This window comes from Mustela nivalis (assembly GCF_964662115.1).
Source record: "Mustela nivalis genome assembly, chromosome: 5".
Taxonomy (NCBI): Eukaryota; Metazoa; Chordata; class Mammalia; order Carnivora; family Mustelidae; genus Mustela; species Mustela nivalis.
The window spans coordinates 64139349-64149332 of NC_139024.1; the positions used below are offsets into that span (position 1 = coordinate 64139349).

Sequence of the window (9984 nt, forward strand, 5' to 3'; positions counted from 1 at the left end):
TCCCCAACAAATTTGTAATAACCAGGAGGAGTAGAAGTGATTAACACAATAGAAAGTGCATTATTTGCAGGGCTCTTCTCTACTGAAACTGAATGCTTTGGCTCAGGATAACAGGTAAGAGGGACTCATCTTCACAGACACTGGAAAGTGATGCAGTCAACGTCATGTTCACACATGTGTGACAGCACAGTAATTTCTGCCTTTCATTATAAATGGCCATGATTGGTATGATAAAGATGTCTCATTTGGGAATAAACATGGAATGTTTGTATTTTCCAATTATTGCCAACAATTCTTTTTTTTTTTAAGAGTTTATTTATTTATTTGACAGAGAGAGAGATCACAAGCAAGCAGAGAGGCAGGCAGAGAGAGAAGGGGGAAACAGGCTCCCCTCTGAGCAGAGAGCCCGATGTGGGATTCGATCCCAGGACCCTGGGATCATGACCTGAGCTGAAGACAGTGGCTTAACCCACTGAGCCACCCAGGTGCCCCCAACAATTATTTCTTATATTTAATCCCCTTCATGCTAGGTAATAGGACTGTTGGTAAAAACCAACAGGTTTTTTTTTTTTTTTAATTTTTACTTACTTAGTTACCATACAGTACAATATTGGTTTCTGGAATAGAATTCATTGCTTATGTAAAACACCCAGTGCTCATCAGAACAAACCCCCTCCTTAATACCCATCACCTATCTAGCCCACCCCCCACCCACCTCCTTCCATCAACACTTAATTCTCTATCATTGAGAGTCTGTTTTCTTTCTTAAATGCCACATATGAGTGAGATCATATGGTATTTGTCTTTCTCTGACTGACTTACTTCACTTGGTATAATATACTCTAGCTCTATCTGTGTCATTGCAAATGGCAAGATTTCATTCTTTTTGAAGGCTGAATAATATTCCTTTGTTTTATATATATTATATATGTAAGAATAATATTCTTAATATTAATATTCTTAATATATGTAATAATAATAATATATATATATAAACACACACACACACAAATATTTATAAACACACACACACACACACCCCACATCTTCTTTATCCATTCATCGGTTGATGGACATCTGGGCTCTCTCCATAGCTTGGCTATTGTTGATAATGCTGCTGTGAACATCCGAGTATAATGACATTGTCTTTCTCATGGGATTATGATGCTTGAGTACTTACAAAGCATTCTTAGTGTCACAGAGCTAAGAATGGGGGAAGAACTGATAGGAACAGTGCTATGGAATTCCTGCAAAAAGCAGTTGAGGTAATTCCTTTCAGTCTTCAAATGAGAACTTTAAAGCCCTGCAATCACTGATTTTGTCTGTCCAACATTCCTTCCTCCCTTCCTCATATCCAACTTCTGGTCTCTCTTCCTCTCGCTTGGCAGTCATGGGTTCAAGAGCAAGGCTGAGCCTCCCACAGTCCCCTGATCTAGATGTAGTGTGGTTCCAGAACTACACAAATGTATATAAAGCAATTATCTCCCCTCTTCTTGGGTAGAAGAATGATTTATAAATTTCTAGGTTTTTAACATTCCAAATTTGGGTATTTTGTATTAAAAATACTTTAAATATCTAAAAGGACAGGGGTGCCTGGATGGCTCAATTGGTTAAGCATTTGCCTTTGGCTCTGGTCATGTTCTCAGCATCCTGGGATCAAGCCCTGCATCATGCTTCCTGCTCGGTGGGGAGCGTGCTTCTCCCTCTCTTTCTACCTCTCTCTCCTGCTTGTGCTCTCTCCCTCCCTCCCTCTGAAAAAAATAAATAAATAAAACTTTAAATATCAAAAAGGAGGGATGCCTGGGTGGTTTAGTCAGTTAAGTGTCTGCCTTCGGCTCAAGTCATGATCCCAAGGTGCTGGAATCAAGTCCCACATTGGGCTCCTTGCTCCTCCCACTGCCTGCTGCTCCCCCAGCTTGTGCTCCCTTGCTCTCTCTCTCTGACAAATAAATAAATAAAATCTTTAAAAAATAAAAATCTAAAAGGTTAAATATTCTACAATGAATCTGGGAGATTTAATTTCTTGCCTTAATTTTTAAAGAATATAGCTTTATTGGTTTTCTCAATAGTGATAAGTACAGCTACTAAATACCAAATTGGGAACTAAGATATGGCATGTTTGGTTGCATGCACAAATGTACAAATTTAGAATTGTGTTCCAACATTAAATAGTTATATTTATGTAAATTTAATGTAAGTATAGGGTTTCAAATGTATTTTTATACATTTATACAGTTTGCAGGGTTTCAAATGTATAGAGCAGAAATGTATTATGCCTGGAATGTGTAAACATTTGTACATTTTGTGAATTACTTCTAGCATGAGTTAGGAAAATTGAAAAATTCCAGAACCTATAGAGAAGTTTCTGCTATGAAATTCTAGGTAAAGTTTAAATGTTTTGCATTTGACACATTTTTTTTTTATTAGTGATTATATCAGTCAGGTGTGTGTGTATGTGTGTGTATGGCAGGGGCAGAGAAAGAGACAAAGAGACGCAGAAAGAGCAAGAGTCAGGGAGATATTTTAAAGAACTGGCTCATGGGATTATAGCGGCTGGCAAATCCAAAGTACATAGGCAGGATAGTGACTCAGAGAGGATTTCTCTATTACAGTCTTGAGGCAGAATTCCTTTTCTAGGAAACCTCAACATCTTTGCTCTTAAAGCCTTCAGCTTATTGGATGAGGCCCACACACACTATGGAGGGTAATCAACTTTCCTTAAAGACAGTTGTAGTAAATGTTAGTCATTCTACAAAATACCTTCATAGCAACATATGGACTAGGGTTTGTACAAACTTGGAAATCTAACCAAGTTGACAGACAAAATTAACCATCACATGGCCAATGTACACATGAAAAGATGCTCAATATCACTAATCATCAGGGAAATGCAAATTAGAAACACAATGAGAGACCACCTCATACCTGTCAGAATTGCTAAAATCAAAAACATAGGAAATAAGAAGTGCTGGTAAGGATGTGGAGAAAAAGGAACCCTCATGCACTGTTGGTGGGAATGAAAAGTGGTATAGCTACTGTGGAAGACAGTATGATGGTCTCTCAAAAAATTAAAAATAGAACTACCATGTAACCCTGTAATTCCTATTGCTGAGTGTTTACCTAACAAAAATAACAACACTAATCTGAAAAGATATATGCACCCCTATGTTTATTGTAGCATTATTTACAATAGCGAAACTATCAAAACAGCCCTAGTGTCCATCAATAGATGAATAGATAAATATGTGGTATATATACACAATGGAATATTACTCAGCCATAAAAAGAATGAAATCTTTCTATTTGCAACAACATGGAAGGCTCTAGAGTATTGTGTCAGTCAGAGAAAGACAAATACCATTTGATTTAACTCCTATGTGGAATTTAAGACACAAAACAAAGAAAAAAGAGACAAAGCAAAAAATAAACTCTTACCTATAGAGAACAAACTGATGGCTATCAGAATGAAGGTGGGTGGGGGGGATGGGTGAAATAGGTAAGGATTAAGAGTACACTTGTGATGAGGACTGAGTAATGTATGGAACTATTGAATCATTATATTGTACATGTGAAACTAATATAACATTGTATGGTAACTACACTGGAGTTAAATATTAAAAAATTAACCATTTATTCTTCTCGTACCCACTTAAGCCCCCATGATTGGGAGGGAGACAAACCATAAGTGACTCTTAATCTCACAAAACAAACTGATGGTTGCTGGGGGGAGGGGGTTTGGGAGAAGGGGGTGGGATTATGGACATTGGGGAGCGTATGTGCTTTGGTGAGTGCTGTGAAGTGTGTAAACCTGGTGATTCACAGACCTGTACCCCTGGGGATAAAAATATATGTTTATAAAAAATAAAAAAATAAAAATAATAATAAAAAATTTTAAAAAATGTAAAAAAAATTAACCAGTAATCAATTTAATTAATTGATATTATCCAGATAAAATATGATTTTTAAACATTTTCTTTGTTGGCTTTTGGAGATTTTAGTTCCCAAACTAGTTCTCAAACTAGTAAGACAATAAATATTTCTATTTGACCAAATGTCTCTTCTAAACTGGTATTGTATATTAGAGGTAAGAGATATTTGTAATTAAAATAAAGGAGAAATAAATGTGACATTTTGGCCCATACATCAAAAGAGGATTTCACACTATCTCAATAGTAGCCTATATTTATATGTATCAATCTTAGCTATTCTTATGGAATTCTAAGATATCAAGATTATCTTTGATCATCCCGCTGGAAAATGAAAGACTATAACTGATACTGGGTCAAGATATTTATTAACTGGGAGAATCATTTGAGTTCATAAAAACATCCCCTTTTAATATAATAATGATACATAACATGATATAAAGTTGGTGGGGGAGAGGTTTATCTTTTTAAAGAAGAAAAACTTCGGCCCTGGCGGAGAAGCTGAGGTCATCACTGAATTTTGAAGTATTTTAAGTGGATACAAAACTGTTTCAGCAATGCAGACAATTAAGTGTGTTGTTGTGGGCAATGGTGCCATTGGTAAAACGTGTCTCCTGATATCCTACACAACAAACAAATTTCCATCTGAGTATGTACCGACTGTTTTTGACAACTATGCAGTCACAGTTATGATTGGTGGAGAGCCATATACTCTTGGACTTTTTGATACAGCAAGGAAAGAGGATTATGACAGATTACGACCTCTGAGTTATCCACAAACAGATGTATTTCTAGTCTGTTTTTCAGTCGTCTCTCCATCCTCATTTGAAAATGTGAAGGAAAAGTGTGTTCCTGAGATAACTCACCATTGTCCAAAGACTCCTTTCTTGCTTGTTGGGACCCAAATTGATCTCCGAGATGACCCCTCTACGATTGAGAAACTTGCCAAGAACAAACAGACGCCTATCACTCCAGAGACTGCTGAAAAGCTGGCCTGTGACCTGAAGGCGGTCAAGTATGTGGAGTGTTCCGCACTCACACAGAAAGGCCTAAAGAATGTATTTGACGAAGCAATATTGGCTGCCCTGGAGCCTCCCGAACCGAAGAAGAGCCGCAGGTGTGTGCTGCTATGAACATGTCTCCAGAGCCCTTTCCGCACAGCTGGTGTCAGCATCATACTAAAAGCAATGTTAAATCAAACTAAAGATTAAAGATTAAAATTCATTTTTGCAAAAAAAAAAAAAGAAGAAGAAGAAAAACTTCCAGCTGAGGAAAGGGGGCAATGTAAATTTAAAAGTTTCACCTGAAGAATCTCCTTTAACTTAGAATTCTGAGACTCGAATTACATGTATTTTAGATCACTTGATATTATCCCACAGATCACTAGGCTCTCTCATTTTTTCATCAGTTGTTTTTTTTTTTTTCCTGTGTGTTTTTATTATAGCAGGTTCCTTGGTCATTTCTTCCATGGTGTCTAATTTGTTATTAACCCCATCCAAACAAACTTTAAACTACTGTTTAAAGTAGTTGGCTGGATGACTCTTCAGTTAAGCATCCAACTCTTGATTTCAGTTCAGGTCATGATCTAAGGGTCATGAGATTGAGCCCTACGTGGGGCTCTGCTCTAGGCATGGAACCCACTTGAGATTCTCTCTCTCTCTCCCTCTGACTCTCCTACTCACATGCTCTCACCCTCTCTCTCTCTCCCCTCTTAAATAAACTACTATATTTTTCATATCTAGAAATGCCTTTTGGTTCTTTGCTACATCTTCCATTTCTTTTCTCATTATGGCCTTGTGTGATTTTGCATTCTTGAGAAGTTGTGAATATGTATAATATCTGTTATAATGTTCCCAATCTACTAATTGCATCATCCCTGTCATTTCTGAGACTGTTTCTACAACTGATTTCTGTCCTTGTTAAAAGTCCCACTTTTCTCTCTTCTTTGTTGTCTGGTAAGTTTTGCTGGGATGGGAGGTGTTCTGTGTTTTACTTTATTAAATGTTATATTTATGTTATTTTTCTTTAAAGGGTATCTGATTTCTTCTGGCAAGCAATTACTTATTTATGAGTGAACTTGCTTGTTCCTAAGCTCATTCACGGCAGGGCTAAATCACCTTTATGCAAGAGGTAATCTAGCTCACTTCTCTGGTGTGGATCTTCTGGAATCTCTTATAAATGTTCCATTACTAGGTGAGTTCTCTCCACTCTGTCGGGAAAAGATCCAAATTATTCTCAGCTCTGTGTGATGCTAGAGTTCTCTGATACTCTACTCTTTCCTCAGAGGGAGTTGTTTTCTGGCCCTATGAGGTTTTATCCTGTGCACATGAAGTCTGGTATCAAAGACTTGAAGGTCTTGTGTGCAGATTTCTGGAATTCTCTCTCTTCATAGCTTCCTCCTCTTGGACACTCTGTACTTCACATTCTAATGGCTTAGCCTCCCCCATTCCAAATTTTTATCTTCAACCAAAGATATCTGGCTTCTGTTGCAGTTTTCTTTCCCTGCACAACTATCCAGAAATTCCCTCCTGACAGAACAATCACCTCAATTGTATATCTTTTTTCAAGGTTCACAGCCATGTACTGCCTGTTGTCTGGTATCTGAAAATATAAAAAGTAGAAAGTTGTAGATCATGTGCTATCATTTTATTAAGAAAGTGACACATACTGTGTGTGTGTGTGTGTGTGTGCTTTTGTATTACAAAATTTAGTGAAAATATAACATTTTACTTTTTAAAAAGTTATCTGGATCTCTGATTCCAGCCATAAAAGAGAAATAGGACCTAGAATTATCCTCTCAGTATAAATCACTAGAAAACTAGAATAAAAAAATGGTCATGTAGAATAGTCTACTGTCCTTTTTATGGCTGCATGGTAGGTACTCTATTTAGTGGATATATCAGAGTTTATTAAACCAGTTCCTGATAGATGAATGCTTGAGTGGTTTTTAATTTTTTTTTTTGCTATTGTAAATATTACCAAAATGAACAACCTTGTAAAGATGTCTTTCACAATTTTACCAGTATATATTTGAAATATGGTTTTAGAAGTGGGATTGCTGGCTTGAAGGCTACGTGCATATATAATTTTGCTAGTTATTGACAACTTTTCCTCTGCAGGTATTTTATCATTTTTTTATTCCCACCAGAAATAAACAAATGCCCATTTTCTTATAGTGTGTTGTCAGACTTCTGGCTTTTTGCCAACATCTTAGGTGAAAAGTGGACTATTAGTGTAATTTTAATTTGTATTTCTCATTATGAATTATTTCTCACTGAACATCTTTTTATATGAGTTAAGGACACCTGTACTTCCATCTTTATGAATCACCTATGACTTCCCATAGCTCATTTTCTATAGGTTTATCTCTTCTTTATTTTTAGAAATTCATTTTATGAGGTCTGAATCAGCTGTAGATATTTTTCTCAGTTTGTTATTTGTCTGTCTAGTTTGCTTGTGATATATTTTCCCATGTAAAGATTTTTTATTTCTATGTTATCAAGTTTATCTATTTTTTCCTTTCTTGCTTTTGGATTTTGAGTCATGGTCCTGAAAGTTTTTCTTGGTCCTAGGTTGAAAAGAATGTACCCACAAATTTACTGAGTACTCATATAGCTTTGTTTTTTATAATTAAATCTCATCGCCATTTGGAATTTTTCTTGGTGTATGGTGTGGAGAATGAATCCAATTTTATCTTTTCCATATGGCTTTGCAGTTATTCCAACATGACTTTTTAAAGTCCTTCTTTTGCAATCGTCTAAAAGGCTGTTTTTATCTTATGTTAAATTTTCATATGTAATTGAATCTATTTCAGATTTTCTATTCTGTCTCATTGATTTATTTATTCATGAACCAGCACTATTAATTTTAGAGATCTTACATCTTTAACGATTACAGTGTTCAAAAAAAAAAAAGTTGTGACAAAGTCACAGGTACCATTGCAGTGGAGTGACTTAGACTGTAACTCCTGGCCTTTGAGGCCTATTGGTTTCTGTATTTTTGAGCCTGGGCCCCAGCCTTGCTATGATGCCTTTGAGCCCTAATATCTTTGCAAAAAAATTTATTTTTAATTTTGGTAGTCAAAATTGGTTTCTGTTGCTGATACAAAAACTCTTACTGTGGCCCTGTGTATATATTTTTCATGAGTTGTTTATCTAAATTAAAGGGATGCCTTTAAGAGTAAGAATTTTAGTCAAAGTTGGGAGTGGGGAGAAGAAGGTAAGATTCTGACACTCTGGAGATGGGTGGATCAGGGCAGCATGGGGCAATTTTAAATAGAGGAGGCTTTGGTGTTCCTTTCACAAAATGTGGCGAGAACCATTTCTTTATATTAAAATCGCCTTAACTTCCTAGGGCATAAAGAGAAATGAAAATGTTGGGAAGGATGCTTTTAGAAGAAGTGTATCAAAGAAAAAAATCATTCCCACTAGAGGAGACGTGAGAAGCATCAAGATCACTGCTCCTTCTCTAGTCAAGGGCTGGACTATTATAGAAGTGTCTCCACTTCCTTTTGTGGTTAGCTGCAGGCCCAGATGTCGACATCAGAGAGTTTTCTTTTTAAAATATAGATTGGATCCTATTACTCCTCTGCTCTAAATCCTTGAATGTCTCTTTTTCTTAGAGGATGAAGTTAAATTTATCTTTCATCAAGATGCTTCAAAATCTGGCCTCAGCCTTGGTTTCCAAACTTGTTTTTTAACAACCACCGCATCAAACATGCACTATAGTAGTAGTAATAAGAGTAATTTTAGGGGCGCCTGGGTGGCTCAGTGGGTTAAAGCCTCTGCCTACGGCTCAGGTCATGGTCCCAGAGTTCGAGCTGCTCAACGGGCTCTCTGCTCAGTAGGGAGCCTGCTTCCTCCCCTCTCTCTGCCTGCCTCTCTGCCTATTTGTATTCTCTGTCTGTGAAATTAATGAATAAAATCTTAAAAAGAAAAAAGAGTAATTTTAAAGTAACAAGAGGTAGTAATGTTGGTGATTGTCTAGCTATCAACACAAGTAGCATTCACCCCTATTGGCTTTAGCCTCAGATCATTCCCCAGGATTTCACTCTCCCTGGCTTCTGGTGAAAGAGCTTGAACACATAACTACTATGCACAACTTCCAGAATAACAAGTAAAAATGGTCTTTTGACATGTTTTAACTTCAAATTAGACAAATAGACTGCTTCAACTTCTCATTGCCCTTCCTCTAAACTTTTTGCAGCTATGAAATGAAATGGTTGCATGTCTTCACACCAGAGCCAAAAAAAAAAAAAAAAAAAAAAAAAAAAAAAAAAAAGGCAAGCTGTTTGGTATTTTCTGAAGTGATGATCTTATGCCTTCATTACAATAAGGAGCTGTGGGTAATAGCATAGGCTCTGGATTGAAACCCTGGTTTGTTACTCACTCCTTGTTTGACACTCGGTAACCTTTTCCTCTGGGCTTCTGCTGCATGGGAGACTGGAGATATGCATAGAAAGCAGTCAGTGTGGTGTTGGGCACTCTTGCTGCATGGGAGACTGGAGATATGCATATAAAGCAGTCAGTGTGGTGTTGGGCACTTACTTTTTCAACTAGAAAAGTCCCTAAGACACATTTGACCATGTTATGACTAGACAATGAACTTAGCATCTTACAGTGGTAGTAACTGACTTGTGTAAGAAAATGAGCCGATCAATTTACAGAGTTTGCCACAGTTTCAGTTCTATAAGTTGCATCTCCAAAATGTTTTAACCTGTTTTGATCCTTCATATTTCTGGGAATTACTTGTCGAATCTCAGCCTTGGAGTCTGGGGCTTCAGTTGAGATTCATACCCACTATTTTTAGTATGATTACTTTATAATTGGTGGTGTGTTTTTCCTGGTTCTCTCTTTTTTTTTGTGCTGTTAGTGCCACCATCATTGATGATCCATACCTGGATCCAAACTCGTTAAAAGTTACAAAATGGGGGGCACCTGGGTGGCTCAGTGACTTAAGCCTCCGCCATCAGCCCGGGTCATGATCTCAGGGTCCTGGGATCGAGCTCCCGCCACCTGGCTCTCTGCTCAGCGGGGAGCCTGCTTCTGCCTCTCTCTCT

General features: G+C 37.2%; 1 pseudogene across 1 annotated transcript; it reads left to right on the forward strand.

Annotated features, from left to right (window-relative positions):
- The first annotated feature begins 4416 nt into the window (after positions 1-4416).
- LOC309865432 (cell division control protein 42 homolog pseudogene) lies at positions 4417-5185 on the forward strand (annotated as a pseudogene). Its single transcript has one exon. The product of its transcript is annotated as a cell division control protein 42 homolog pseudogene (transcript).
- Positions 5186-9984: the final 4799 nt, after the last annotated feature.